The sequence below is a fragment of the Taudactylus pleione genome, unplaced genomic scaffold (genome assembly GCF_031769625.1).
Source record: "Taudactylus pleione unplaced genomic scaffold, aTauple2 ptg000140l, whole genome shotgun sequence".
NCBI classification, from domain to species: domain Eukaryota; kingdom Metazoa; phylum Chordata; class Amphibia; order Anura; family Myobatrachidae; genus Taudactylus; species Taudactylus pleione.
Window position 1 is genome coordinate 1,096,244 of NW_028284542.1, and position 16,300 is coordinate 1,112,543.

The 16,300-nt window shown below is 45.0% G+C and overlaps 1 pseudogene; it reads right to left on the reverse strand.

Annotated features, from left to right (window-relative positions):
• Positions 1-14,738, reverse strand: part of LOC148522736 (antizyme inhibitor 2-like) — a 77,117-nt pseudogene extending 62,379 nt beyond the window's left edge.
• Positions 14,739-16,300: the final 1,562 nt, after the last annotated feature.

Sequence of the window (16,300 nt, forward strand, 5' to 3'; positions counted from 1 at the left end):
AAAGCTGTGTTTGCTGTTGTGTGGGATTAGTGAGGGTGTATAACTGTTCAGGTGTAAGTGTGTGTGTGGGTGCAAGTGTGTCTGTTGGCTGTGATGTTACCGTCATTCCTTCCAGAGCTTGGATACTGACAGCCATTATTTTTTCGCTCTGGGTCTCTCTCTTCTTTGAGATGTTCTTATCATGTTCTATGGCAGATTCTATGAGGATATCTATTGTGACTCCACTCCAGCCAGGTTGTGAGGTCTGAACCCGGGCCTTTAAGTTCTCTTTAAGACCGTCCATGAGTACCGTGACTATCATTTCCCTGTGGTGAGTGCTATCTTTAATATCTTCTAACCCAGTGAACTGGGTGATAGCCTGCAGAGCCCGGTCGCAATAATCTTCTGCAGATTCACTGTTCTTTTGCTTTATGGTGAAAATTTTGTTCCAGTTAACTACTACCGGAAAATATATTGGAAATAGTGGAATGGTGCGCAATATTACTCACCCTGAGAACAATTTGATCTACAAATAGCTGCTACAATATGTGGGAACTGCAACCCACCAAAATGAACATGGAGGTAAAAAAATAAACAAATTTAGCGCTGGTAGAACAAAAATACAAACTATTTAATGACAAAATACACAATGAATGAAATCAATAAATATGTAGCAATAAAGAGTACACTGCAATCCTTAATTGGGAGGTGGGTTGGAGATATGTATCTCTCTATTGAATGAATAAAAATAGTCAATGTCACTCAATTAATCCAATATGAACTGATATATAGTGATGACTGTATACACCAAACGACAGGCAGGTATAGATCTCCAAAAAGGTTGATGGAGTAGAAGCCGTGAAATGAATGGAATATATGGCTCACCTAAGCCTGAGAGTCCACCTTCTGAGGAAACCGGAAGTGCTGTCCCAGAGAAACGCGTTAAGGCATTTTGGGCTGTACACTGCTGCATATACACCAGCATTTTTTGATGTCCACTTCTGATTTGGAGAGTTCCATACACAATAATGCGACTACCACACAACCGTATAACAACCTTTAGCTGCGTACACAAAAGTGCGTCTTAACTGTGTGCTAAACTGCCACTCAGCCGAGTGCTCAACACTGTGGCACCCCTTTAAACGTAAGGTTCTATCAACAAAGGAAAACAAACTTTTTCCTCTCTTGTCCCTGGATTCTAGTCAGCGTCCCTGGCTCACACGAAAACGGGTAGCGATTTCTCAGCACTGAGCGGTTGCAGGTAAACCCTGCATGTGGCCTCTCCACCCTTTGGTGAGATATCGATACTTGTATGTATCGTGTGAGTAGGTAAGTGACCTCACTCTACAAGCCCCCAACTAACGATACTGAATTAGAACCTCTATACACTCCTGCCTATACCTTCTAGTAACCTGCCTATACCTTCTAATATCCTGCCTATAAACCTCTAAGGATGACGCTATTTTGCGTACGCAGTTATACAGTGAATAAAGACTCCAGACCTTTAACCTGTGGTTCCAAAGCACAAAGTATTATTCAAGTAAAAGTACAGTCAGTTACACGCTATGATCTAAGTACAATTTAGCGTAAAGAAATTATACAGACCCAAGTACAGTTATACATACACACGCGCTTCTGGACCAGATGTCGGCATCAGCAAGAAACCTCCATCAATCAGCATTTAGCAAGATGACTCACTACTGGGGTCACTACACACACATTTATACTCTCACAGAAACAGACAAACAAAAGAGAAGCTTATTGCTGATGCCATTGGTTCCCAAGGGGGGTGCATCTGTTACAGAGCATTTAGCAGGTTGATTCAAATAGACACAATTCAGCCTCTGACAACTGGTTGCCTCTGTTTTCCCACCTCATGAAAATCCTAACAGTTGGGCATATAATGTACATTTCGGTGCTTGAAGTCTCTGCGGTCCATAAGTTGAGAATGCATGTTGCGATCTCCACACCGATGATACCGGAATACTGTTGAAAGAGTACGGATCAGTATAATACCAAACATGGCTTACTTATCACGTATAAAACCTTAGTTACCAAATAACCTTTATTTCACAGCAATTATAATAAATGAACAAACTTGGACCTTGGACCTTAAAGCTTATGGAACCTTGTATGGGAATATGTAATGTGTGAGTATGCGGGGTTTGATGTAAAGACGCTAGTTAACTTGGGGCACATGTGTGCGCATGAAGCTAATAATCAGCGTTTTCATACAGGATCTTATGTATTCGCTAATGTGCGACTAGTTAACAGCGCAATTGTGCGTATTTATGTGTGAATGAGAAATGGTGAAAGATGCAGTCGTATGATGCTGATTGTAATATCGTCATATGTACTAAAGTGTGAGTTTATCTAAAATGGCGCTTGGGCGGCCATTCGCAAAATGGCATCTTGCGATCTCGTTTCCAAGATGGCGTCTTGCGGCCAGTCGCAAGATGGCGTCGTTGCGATCCAATTTTAAACTGATTTTGTCTCAGCCAATTAGCCAGCTTCGACACTCCATTTCCCACTTGTATTGGATACCTGGCTAAATGGCCACGACCTGTCTACTGTATGCAGCTTAAAACCATACCCCTCTTGGAGGGGTCACTGGTGAACACCTCCCAGCAGGTTAGACTCCACGCCTTTGGACAGGTCTCACCAACATCCAATACTTGGGGATGAGGAGGTCGTACATCCAGGCCCCTCGCCTCCGATTTCTTCCTCAACCCCGTACCTCAGTTTTCAGCTCCTCAGTAGGAGATCCTCCTGAGTCAGTCGTGACAGTTTGCATAGGACAAATGGAAGCTTCAGGATCCCAGGGTGCAGGGGCATTGCAAGATCTCACCTCTCGCATGGATAATCAGGAGGCAGCGGAACATCAAGTGGCTCAATATTTACAATAGCTCTCCGGGCAACTACTTTCCATCCAATCAACCTTGGCCACAATACTTTCTTCTCCCGCTGTGTCCGCTCCTTCGAATCCCCCAGTCCATCCTCTAGTTCCAGTGACACAGAAGTCTCATCTTCAATTGGCATCCCCTGAATGCTTTGATGGAAACCCAAGACGTTGCGGCGGTTTCATCAACCAAGGTGAGATTCAGTTTGAATGCCTGCACACAGAATTTCCCGATGTCTAGGTCAAAAGTGGCTTATATTATTTCCCTGCTGACTGGAACCGCTTTGGACTGGGTCTCCCCATTATGGGAACAAGCAGATCCTCTAGTGTCCAACTATGAGAAATTTATTTTCTCTTTCAAGAGAATCTTTGATGAACCAGGCTACACTGCCTCAGCTTCTTCTGATCTCCTTCGAGTCCGACAAGGGACCTGTACCATGGGACAGTATGTGGTCCAATTTCAAACCATTTCTTCTGAACTAAAATGGAATGAAGAGGCCCTCAAAGCTGCCTTTTTACATGGTCTTTCAGAAAAGATGAAAGATGAGTTAGCCTCTTCGGATCGTCCAGAGTCCTTCTTCAAAGTAATCTCTCTGTGTATTAAGATTGATTTATGCCATAGAGAACGGCTGGCTAGTAGAGAACGAGAGGATCATTTTCGGGATCGGAAGTTATTAGATGCCCGTTCCTCTTCCAGCAACGAGTAAAGAAGAACCTATGCAGGTTACTAAATCCTGGCTAACCACAGCTGAGTGAACCCGTCGGTTCCAGAACAAGCTCTGCCTTTACTGTGCAGCTCAGGACCACGTTCTCAAGAATTGTCCTCTTCTTCCGGGAAATGCAAGACTGTAACTGGTTCTGGGAGTGTTCAGTTGGGGGTAGTTATCAAGCCATCCCATTTAATGGATAGTCTGTTATCGGTGTCCCTTTCCCAGAAGTTGAGGACAAAAGAATTGAAAGCCTTGGTGGATTCCGGAGCTGCCGGAAATTTTATTTCAGAATCCTTGGCACATACCCTGGGTATACCAGTCACTTCTCTACCCAGCAAACTTACCCTATCGGAGGTAGACAGCAATGTCATTCTGGGAGATTACATTTCTTCTATTACCCACCCGGTGTCCCTCTGAGTAGGATTCCTCCATCAAGAAATGTTAGAATTCTTAGTCCTACTGTACCTAAAACCTCCTATGAACTAGTTTTAGGTCTGCCTTGGCTTAAAAGACATAATCCTATGCTGAATTGGTCTAATATGCAAATTCTTGCTTGGGGTCTGGGCTTTTTGTCAATGTCTGTCCCGTGTGCTTCCTGTAAATTATGTACCCATCAAGTTTCTACTGGTACTGCTTTTAAGCCTCCTACTCCTGATCAATTGAAAGTCCTCCTCCTCCTAGATCCCCGTCTGCTGGAACCTTATCAGGATTTTGCTGAAGTTTTTAATGAACAGGCTGCGGACAAATTACCTCCTCATCGCTCTTGGGACTGTGGCATTAATCTCATTCCTGGGAAAATGCCACCTCGTGGCCGAATTTACCCTCTTTCGGTTCCGGAAACAGCAGCCATGTCTGACTACATTAAAGAAAACCTAGCCAAAGGGTTTATCAGACCATCCTCTTTTCCTGCTTGGGCTGGATTCTTTTTTGTTGAGAAAAAGGACGGGGCACTCAGACTCTGCATACATTACCATGGACTCAATCTAATTACTATCAAAAACCGATACCAGCTGCTACTTATCTCAGAACTTTTCGACAAGATTAGTGGAGCTCACTTTTTCACTAAATTGGATCTTCGCAGGGCCTACAACATGATCCGCAAGAAGGTGGGGGATGAGAGGAAAACCGCATTCAACAACTGAGATGGCCACCTTGAATACTTGGTAATGCCTTTTGAGTTATGTAACACACCAGTGGTGTTCCAAGGTTACGTGAATTACATTTTCAGGGATGTCCTCTACAAGTTCGTTGTGGTCTATCTAGATTACATTTTAATTAAAAAATTTTCCAAGGATCTGCAGTCGCACCAATTTCATGTACGAGAGGTTTTATCCTGTCTTCGTGAACACAGGGGCTGATTCTGATATGTGCTCGCAAGCGGGTCGATGTTTGCCCCCTGCGCATGCGCCGCCTCCGGCGTGCGCATGCGTGAGTCCCAGCCAGTGACGGGCGCTCCGTCGCTAAGGGTCTCGCACCAAAACAGGGCAGCTGTTGATTGTGATTGACAGCTCACCCCATTTTGGAGGCAGGCAGGGGGGGTGGCTACACAAACAGAGGCGTTCCCAAAGGAACGCCTGCCGTTTGTGGGAGGCACCACCAGTGGGAGGCATCACCAGTGATGTCAGTGGTGAGCTTCCTGCTCTATTTAGAGCAGGAAGCTCATTGGGGCTTGCAGGAACGAGACCCTACTACAAGGGTCTCGTCGCAAGCTCCGATAGTCGCGACCATCGCAACCATCACCTGGCCGCTCGCAAAAGCTGTGGGTGGTCACCCACAGCTTAGCGAGCAGCCAGGAGGCCGGCTCCATTTAAAAGAAAAACCTCCCTGATTCAGAGCGAGTGCTCTGAAAGAGCATCCGGCTCTGAATCAGGACCACTGTCTTTATGGAAAGATTTGCAAATGTCTCCTCCGTGCCATTTCTGGGGCACATCATCTCTGGAGATTCGCTACAGATGGATCCAGACAAACTGAGGGGCTGATTCAGACCCGGACGCAACGTTCGCTTGTAGCTGGCCAATTTTTACATTCTGCGCATGCATATAAGCCACAGTGCACGTGCACAAGCGATTCTTAGCGATCGGGAATCGGGCGCTCGAAGTACACAGACTAAGCGCTACTTTGACTGTGGTGTCAGAGGAAGGTCTATGAAAACGGGGGGGGGGAAAGTGTGAATGCAGGCATGCCTATGTGTTCTAATTGTGTTTCATGGGCGTGCATAATTAGCATGGAGGCATCATTGTACACGTCACCTTGTTGTATTTCACCCTGCAGTGATCGCAGTGCTTGCGTCAGGGTAGAGTCTACCTCAAGGGCTACGAGTAGCTTTAATGGCTCTCGATGTTCCTGATATTACATACAGTTCCTGGAGATGACGTGTGCTGCAAAGGATAAGGGGGTGTCTTTAGACCGGCATGCGTTTGCTCTGCCGTCGCTCTCTAAGAGATAGAGGGCGTCCTTAAGCCTTGCCATGCTATCGTGGAATTTGCATACCTGGCCCCTGATGGCTGCGAAAGTGTGCTGCTTTGCGTCTGGGTCTGAATTGCCCACTGAGTGCCATCCGGGGACTGGTCTCAACCTAACTCCTTGAAAGCTACCCAGAGATTCTTAGGGTTTTCTAATTATTATAGAAGATTTATTTTGAACTTCTCCACTCTGGTTGCTCCCATCACAGCTCTCACCAAGAACAGAACCAATCCTTCCCGTTGGCCCCTTTCGGCAGTAATGGCATTTCAAGATCTAAAAACAGTATTCTCCACAGCACCAATCTTTCGCCAAACCACAACTTGAAAAGCCCCTCATTCTTGAAGTTGTTGCCTCTTCGGTGGGGGTGGGAGCTGTGCTGTCTCAAACTGCTGAGGAAGACTCACCCATGTGGGTTCTTCTTCCGAAAATTCTCTCCAGCTGAGAAAAATTATGCCATCGGTGATCAGGAGTTACTAGCTATGCGCTTGGCATTGGAAGAGTGGCGACACCTTTTGGAGTGTGCAAGATTCCCTGTCACCATCATTACAGATCATAAAAATCTGGTATACCTCCAAACAGCTCAACAATTACATGCCAGACAAGCTCGTTGGTCCCTCTTCTTCTCTAGGTTCGACTTCAAGCTTCAGTTTCGCCCTGGAGTCCTGAACAAGAAAGCTGATGCCATGTCTCTGTCTTTTCTATCTGCACAAGAGGAAGAGGATCAACCTCAAGTTCGCCCAATCCTGGACCCTCTCGTCTTGGCTCCACTCAACTCCTGTCTCCCCCACCAGGCAAAATCTTTGTTGCTCCACAACTGGCAATGTATGTGATTGTCCTTGCTGAGTACAACTGCCAGAGTCTGCATTAACCCCCATGCACCATCAGCTGTCTAGGCAATGCATGTGATATTATTTGACATCCTGCAAACCACAACTCCTAATCTATAGTTGCATTAATGCAAAATTAGCTGTGTATTTAAAGTATGTGTTTAATGCTGTACATGTTTGTAATTAGTATTGTTTAAATGTCTGTGAATCTTTTTTGACTTGCTAGCCATAGTCATGACTAGTGTTTGGATGGGGATCACTGAAGCATAGTTTATAGTGCCATACTGCCTGTTTACTTAAACTTTGCAATATATGTCCACTGATCAATCTGCATTTCAACCAGCTGACCAATTGGCTCAGATGTAAGCTAGTGTCTTAATCAGGCATACTATTTCTTAACATTCAGTCTAAGGGCAGCAGCTTGATGTGGTTATGCATTAAGTTGTTAAAATCAAGTGTGCTTTCTGAACAGTTAAATAACAGTTGAATAACATTGAAGACCAGGTAATTACAAACCCATTACTTAGAAAAAAAAATTTTTTCCAAATACAAAAAAAGACAATGTATCAAAAACTTATTTTTATAATCTCACTCCATGGAATACTCACTGCTCTTCCCACCTCCCGGAACTGCAGCTAGCTGTGGGTGTGAGAGGATACAGACACTGCTCTAACTCTTTTAACCCTTAACTCTCTGCTCCAATCACAACACTGCACAGAACAACCTGGGCAGATTTCTCTTTCCCTATACGTCTAATGGTGCATACACACGATCAGATTTTTTCTTCAGATATGGACGATAACGATTTAAAAATCGTTCAGTCGTTCATATCTGATGAAAGATCGTTCATATCTGACATGCCTGAACGATGGACGATCAACGATGCGCGTTCCCGTTTGTCAGATAACGATATCTGACATCTGATGGGTTTGCAGTCAGACTTGGACGATTCCATTCATTTTAATGCAGTTATAAATCGTTCAATCGTTCAAATCGTTCAAATCGTTCAAAACTTTGGTCAAATCGTCCAAATCGTTCAAATCGTTTAATCGTTCAGTCGTTCATCTGACAAATCTGACAAGTCTGACAAATCTGACCGTGTGTACGCTCCATAAGGCTACTACATCCTTTACTCTTCCTGCAGCTCACCCTTCTGTACATATTGCTGCCTCTTTAATCTACTCTCCACTTATGAACACACATGAGCTTTTAAATTATCTACACACACTGAAAATAACATTTACAACCTGTCGCCATAAAAATCTTTCGGACAAATCCAACAATTATATTTATATCTCTCTCCTCCTGTAATCAGTAAAGCTTTGTCTCCTGTGCTTATCCCAACCCTAACTAAAATCTGTAATCTCTCTCTCTCTACTGGCAACTTTCCATCACTGTTCAAGCACACAGTGATTACTCCCATTCTGAAAAAACAAAATTCTGACCCTAGTACTCTCTCAAATTACCGTCCTATCTCCCAGCTCCCATGCCCCTCCAAGCTACTTGAGAGACTTGTCTACACCCGCCTCACACACTTTCTTAATTCACAGAACTTATTGGACCCACTTCAATCCGGCTTTCGTTCCCAACACTCCACAGAGACAGCACTGACTAAGGTAGTAAATGATCTTGTCACTGCCAAGGCTAAAGGCCATTACTCACTCCTAATTCTTCTAGATCTCTATGCTGCTTTTGACACTGTTGACCACTCTCTTCTCATACAAACACTACAATCCATAGGTCTTAAGGGCACAGCTCTTTCTTGTATCTGATCGCTCTTTTACTGTTCATTTTTCTGATTCTGCCTCCTCTTCGCTACCTCTATCAGTTGGAGTACCGCAAGGCTCTGTCTTAGGTCCTCTGCTATTCTCAATCTATACCACTTCTCTTGGCAAACTAATCAGCTCTTTTGGATTTCAGTACCATCTGTATGCAGATGATACTCACATCTACCTATCCTCTCCAGATTTATCTCCATCTGTATTGGTCCGTGTCACTGAATGTCTTTCTACCATTTCATCTTGGATGTCATCTCGCCACCTGAAACTTAATATTTCTAAAACAGAATTAATTATATTTCCACTGGCCAATAACAGTTACCAACCTGATCTCTCTATCACTGTTGATACCTCGACTATCCACCCCGCCCCACAAGCTCGCTGCCTTGGTGTCATCCTTGACTCTGAACTGTCCTTTGTTCCCCACATTCAATCTGTCTCAAAATCATGTTACATACACTTAAAAAACATATTCAAAATTCGACCATATCTCACACAAGACACTGCAAAACTCTAATCCATGCACTTATTATTTCCCGCATTGACTATTGCAATAGCCTCCTTACTGGTCTTCCCAAAAACAGGCTATCACCATTACAATCCATTATGAATGCAGCTGCAAGGCTTATCTTCCTTGCAAAACGTTCTTCTGCTGCCCCGCTCTGTCAGTCCCTCCATTGGTTGCCGGTTTTCTACCGTATTCAATACAAAATACTTTCACTTACACATAAGGCTATTAACCAAACCACACCAACATACATCTCTTCACTTATCTCAAAATATCTCCCAACCTGACCTCTCCGCTCAGCACAAGATCTGCGTCTCTCATCCCCATGCATTACTTGCTCCCATTCACGGTTACAGGACTTTCTTCGCGCTGCACCCACTCTATGGAATGAACTACCTCGCACAATAAGACTTTCATCTAGTTTCCAATCCTTCAAGCGATCCCTGAAAACTCACCTCTTCAGCCAAGCTTATCAAATTCCAGAACCTCCCACATAACCTTCATAGCTTCCATATCTAATTACATCCCCTTTTACAGTCCACACACAATCTCACACATTGGGCCTGACTCAGACCCACTCGCGAGCGGCTGTCCGCTCGCAAGTGGGTCGATGTTATGGACTGACAATGCGCACGATGGAGGGAGCTCCGTCGTGCGCATGCGCCAGACGCGACGAGCGAAGGAAAGTCCTTCGCTCGTTGTGTCCGATCAAAGGGGGCGTGCTGTCAATGTTGATTGACAGCACGCCCCCTTTGGTGGGCGTGCCGGGGGCGTGCCTCCCTGACGGGGGCGTTCCCACGGGAACGCCTCCCGTCAGAAGCCGGCCCACTGACATTACTAGTGATGTCAGTGGGAGTGATTTTGGCTCTGATAGAGCCAAAATCACTCCGGAGCTTGCGGTTGAAAACCTCAACCGCAGGCTCCGGCTCGCAAATTCGATGGTCGCGATGGTCTCGACCATCGCGACCATCACAATGCACGCTCGTATAGCCTGTGGGTGGTGACCCACAGCTATACGAGCGTCCAGGAGGACGCTCCATGAAAATGGACCCCGGCCCTCATTCAGAGCATGCGCTCTGCTCAGAGCGTATGGCTCTGAATGAGGGCCATTGTCTTTCTCTCACATCCTCATGACATTTGGTCGACATTCCTGTGTGACTGGATCATGCAGCCAACCAAGAAACTGTGCATTCTGGCTGGACCAAATGCAATATATAGCACCTATCCTTGTGTATCAATGCCTATTTCCCTATAGATTGTAAGCTTGCGAGCAGGGCCTTCCTACCTATATGTCTGTCTGTTATGACCCAGTTTTGTTCTATTAATGTTTACAATTGTAAAGCGCAACGGAATATGCTGCGCTATATAAGAAACTGTTAATAAATAATAAAATAATAAATAAATAAACTTCGTAAAAGCTTACTGACATGGGTCCATGCCTCCCTTTTTTCTGGACATTCGGGCATTCTGAAGAATTACACATTTTTGCAGTGATCTTACTGGTGGCCTACCATGAAGAAAGACGTTCGAGAGTTCATCATGTCCTGTGTCAAGTGTGCTCAGCATAAAGTCACTCGCAATAAAGTCGTGGGCCCATTACATCCTTTGCCTGTTCCAGTTGCTCCATGGACACACCTCTCTATGGATTTTATTTCAGAATTACCACCATCCAAAGGACATAACACCATTTGGGTGGTCGTGGATTGATTCTCAAAGATGGCCTATTTTATTCCCCTAGTCGGTCTTCTTTCTGCTCCACAATTGGTGAAGATATTCATCCGGGACATCTTCAGGCTACATGGTTTGCCCAAAGAAATAGTTTCCGATCGAGGGGTACAATTCGTAGCCAAGTTTTGGAGAGTGCTGTGTGTGTCCTGCGGAATTAAGTTAAAGTTCTCTTTCACCCATCACTCACAAACAAATGGTCAAACTGAGAGGGTGAATCAAGAGCTAGAAACATTTATCAGACTTTTTGTATTCTCCTCACAGAATGACTGGCTTGATGCTTTACCTTGGGCGGAGTTTTTGCATAACTTCATATCATTCTTCTTCTGATTCCACTCCATTTTTTGCAGTCTATGGAAGACATCCACGAGTGCCTGATTTTCAAGAATTACCATCCATGGAACTCCCAGCCGTGACTAACTTGGTAGGCTCATTTGCGGACTTATGGAAAAATGTTCATTGTTCCTTGAAGAAAACCTCAAGTAGTTACAAAAAATTTGCTAGTAAAAAACGTTTTGCGGTTCCCCTTCTGAGAGTTGGAGATAGGATATGGTTATCATCTAAGAACATTCATTTAAAAGTGCCAAGCATGAAGTTCGCCCCACGCTTCATTGGACCATACTGCATTTTCAAGGTATAAACCCTGTGGTGTATAAACTAGAACTTCCACCCCAGCTAAAGATCTCCAATACCTTCCATATCTCTCTATTACGTCCTTTGATTCTTAATCAATTTCAACATTCTTCACCTAAAACGTCTCAAGTGCAAACTCAACAGGGTGTCGAATTTGAGATTGAGAGAATCCTTGATTCTCGACATTGATCTAATTGCCTTCAGTATCTTACTGACTGGAAAGGATATGGACCTGAAGAACGAGCATGGATTAAGACCTCTGACGTCCATGCTCCTCAACTTGTTCGAGCTTTTCACATAAGATTTCCTGATAAGCCTTGTGGGGGTCTGGAGTCCACCTTGAAAGGGGGGGTACTGTCAGGGTTCGGCCTAGGATTGTCCTTTAATCACCACAGCGCCGACTTCCCCTGACTTCCTGTGCGGTCAGACATCAGGTATAGCGGTGAGTGACGCGCTGAGGATTATGCCTTAGGTGCACTTTGACTTCCATGTACTGCTCTGTGATTGATTACCGAGATTGCCATCATGGGCGCAGCCATGACAGTCTTAAATCACCTGACTGACCCTCTGTAAAATGGAAGCTTGGTCATTGTCAGTTGACGCTGCCCTCCAATGGACTGCTATTTTAGGGTATTTTACTGGGCTCTGGACAACAGGAAGTTGCCTGTGCAACATCATTACTACTTGTGTTTACTTGCCGTCACTTCATTCCAGGTTTCCTTTTGTTTTACTCTCGAGTCATTTCTAGTTACTCTCCTGTGCCAGCAGAGTGTCTGGATACCTTGCCCGCATACTCTGTACAACATCATAGTAAAGAATCCTCGCTAGTGCTTCTTTCAGAAGTACACTCTTTTGGGCCTTATCGGTGTTATCTCCCTCCATTTACCACCTGTATCGGATACCTGACCAAAGGGCGTTGACCTGCCTGCTGGGTGCAGATTAAACCCATATCCCGCTTGGAGGGGTCACTGGTGAACACCTCCCAGCAGGCTAGACTACGCGCCTTTGGTCAGGTCTTGCCAACATCCAATACTTGTGGATGAGGAGGTCGTACATCCAGGCCCCTCGCCTCCGATTTCTTCCTCAACCCCGCACCTCAGCTTTCAGCTCCTCAGTAGGAGATCCTCCTGAGTCAGTCGTGACAGACGGTACACAGGAATAAAAGTGCTATTACTATCTTACGGGGACTGTATGATCCATATGAGTACTTATATATTTTAAAGTACAAGTCACATTTATCAATGGATGGACAGGGTACGATAATCTATAGTGCCCATATTTGTGCTTAATCAATTTTGGTGAGAGCAGCAGTTCCATATTATGCATACTTGTCTACTCTCCTGGGACCGCCGGGAGCCTCCCGAAGATCAGGTGCCACTCCCGGCCCCCAGCAAGAGTAGGCCGGTCTCCAGGAATGGCTGCCACCCCCCGTGCCCCCTTAACAAGCGAAAGTGGGTGGTCCAGGGTGGGGGGGATGGGCGATGATGCTATTTACACTGCTTTACAATGCCGGTAATTTCGCCATTATAAAGCTAGGGCCACGATGATGCGATCGCGCTGGCACCCTACCCTCACCGCCCACTTAAGCCTCCCCCTGCTGCACCGACCTCCCGTAGGGGGCTGCCGGAATGTCAGTAACTATGTATTATGTGAGATTTAATTATTTGTTTATTTATTATTGTTGTTCTGATGATTTGTTTATTTATAGAATTCTTCCTATCAAATATATTTGATATATAAATGATCCTTCTGAACACAGGTATATCGATCTAATTATTACACATAAGGTTCCACTGAGCGCAGTCTCTTTGTCTGTGTGTATAACAATTGTGTTAGACCAGCCAGCATCTGGTCATACCTGAAGCCGGGATTTGGGATTTCCATTCCTATTTTGTTTGGTAAACTCGCTTAAAATGCTTTAACTAACATTACAACTGTGGGCCTGATTCATTACGGATCACAACTGAAACAGTGTACGCAGTTGGCAGATTGTTGCGTACTGCACATGCGCGACGGCTACACTGCGATACGCAGAGCACGGTAAGCCATCGAAGAATGATTGACAGGTAGTCAGCATTTGGGGGAGTGGCCGGAGAAACACAGGTGTGCCTGTCCGTTTGAACGCTGTTGCATGGGCGTGCATAAATTAGCCACTGCGACGGTATACGCAGTTTGAGTACTCACGGCATACAACGAGGTTAGTAATTTCTGAGTAAGGTCAGGGCTGCTGTAATCCTGCGTGAGAGGTGGAGTATACACAACCGCATAAGGGTACCGCTACCCTATAAGGTATGGGGGTAGCGGTGGAGAATGCAAGCAGTATCAGTAGTTACCACGCGATGGTTCATGCGGTAATATCAGGTTCACTGTAAAGCTAGGTGGGATGCGTGTCCCACTGTGACACTCTAGCTCAGTGACACGATGGCTCAGCACATGCACAGAAGCACAGATGGTGGCCATCTTGGTTAAGGGATTAAATTCTCCCTAAAGGAGCTAAAATGGAGTATGCACAGTAGCGCTCTCCGGCTTCAACATCTTTTACTCATGAAAGCAGTTTATCCTGAGCATATTATTATGTTAAGCACAACTGTGTTAGGTGTTGGAGGCTGTGATTACCTTGCTGGCACAGTCAAATCCTGTACCCAGGGCTGCAAGGACCTGGAGAACCTCAATACTACTGTTACACTTCACAGCATAGAACGGCCTCACCCGGGGCAGCTTCTGGAGAAATCGCCAATGTTTCCGTATCACGTAGTTTAGATCAGCAACGTAGAAAGCGTCCTCGTCTCCCTGTCACAGAAAGAAACACAGGTCACTTATTTCAGAAATACACAAATAGAATGATAGAAATTATAACTCTCAAATTGTAAGGAGTTAATGTTCTGCAGTTAATAAAACTACACTAAGAAGCTCACAATAGAGCGGGATTTGTGGCAGGAATTATGAATGTAAAGCTCCACCCCCTACTGTGGGCCATCAATGACTCTCCTGCCAATACTGGTCTCCAGTCATTCAATGTATCAGACTGACAGTTTCCCACAATTCTGAACAAGTTACAAATAATTCTTAGGAAGAATAGGGACAGACATAGGAAAATGAGAAGATATGGGAGCCCTATGTGACACCTACATTTAAAGAGACACTTCTGATTCTCTTCTTCATGAACTGTAGAGCAGACACTCCTTCTTCCACTAGGGTCACACTGCCGTCCTTCATTCTCCCCCACCAGCTGTTCTCATATTCTCCGTTCCTGTCCACCAAGGGAGTTTCTTTGCCTGTCAATAAATTATTAAGGTGCAGATGCTATTTATATGTAAACATACAGGGAAAAGCTGTGATGTATGGGTGGCGTCTGTGAGATGTGAGAAGTTGGCAGGATCGGGGGCAGATTTTAAGCATAAATAAGCCCTACTTACATGCCCATATTTTAAATCTGATTATCATTTGCAGAAGAAGACACATTAAGAAGGTGTTTTTCTCTTTGCAATAGGGCTTACGTTTGTACAAGGAATTGAATTGGATGTACAAGCGTTGATCATTAAGGAGTGGATTGCGCAATAACCCATCAGTCACTGGGTTCACTGCACAAAGTGCCTAGTGAGCAACCTACCCTAATGGGTTATAGTCATCGTTACTCTGGATTCTATCCGGCCACTAAGCCACACCATTCACTCTAACGTCAGTAGCTATGCACCAATCCCAATGTACTCACAAAGCGACCAGGAAAGCAAAGGCTTAGCAAGTCTTATCCTCAAGCACAATCATAGAATAGGCGTCCTATGGGAATTGGCTCCAGGATGTCTACCTGAGTTGAGTATGGAACAAAAAGTACAATCATTGGGCTGAATGTAAAGGACAAAAGTTGTGCTCCAGCTGACCATAAAACATGGCCCAACCGCTAGCCCCCGGTGCCCAGACATGTTAGACAAGCTGCCTCCACTTATTGAACCCACCTGCCGACATTTAAGAACATATTAAATATTTAATATAATCACGATAATAAATTAGTGAAATATTAAAATGTGGAGAATATAGACAATTGTGCTAAATATCTGAAATAAGTGAGGATAAAATGTTGGGGATTCTTCTCATTCTAGTGGGAAAATACTGAGTTTGGGTCAAACAAAATACTGTGACAGTTATAGTTCTGCTCTTACTATATGAGGTTCACTAGCTCTGAGGCAATCGTAACAGTCTGATGTAAATATTACTATTATACAGTGGCGGATTCAGAGGGGGCACCTAGGCACGTGCCCCCCCTGTCGTTTTCGGGTACTTTTATTATTTTACTTTCCAGCCCCATGGGAGGCGAGGCGAGGACTGCACTCCGATCTTTGCTTCCTTGTTTGATCCTGATTATAATATGGTGCGCACGTGACATCACGTTGCGCACCTCTTAGATGTGAAGAGGAGCAGGACCCGCCAAGGCAGGCTGCAGCAGCAGAGGCTCAGGTAAGCGCTGCCTCTGCTACAGAAATACCAGACGGAGGGGGCATGTATTAACAATGGGGGAGTCCACTTTCAGCCTCTGGTCGGTGCTGTAATGTTACTGGAGCCGCCGGGGTGGATGATGCTGAGCAGCTGCCTGTCGGCTCCCTGCAGTGTAATCCGATCTCTCCCTGTCTGTGAGAGCTCACCCGGAGAACAAGGGAGGGTCTGCTAACTATTTGCCAATTACAAGTATATTCAAACTAGAGATGTGCAGGCTCGGATCTGTTCGGCGTTTCCCGCCAAGTTCATATTTTTCCCGCCAAATTTCGGGAGGAAAAACATAATCT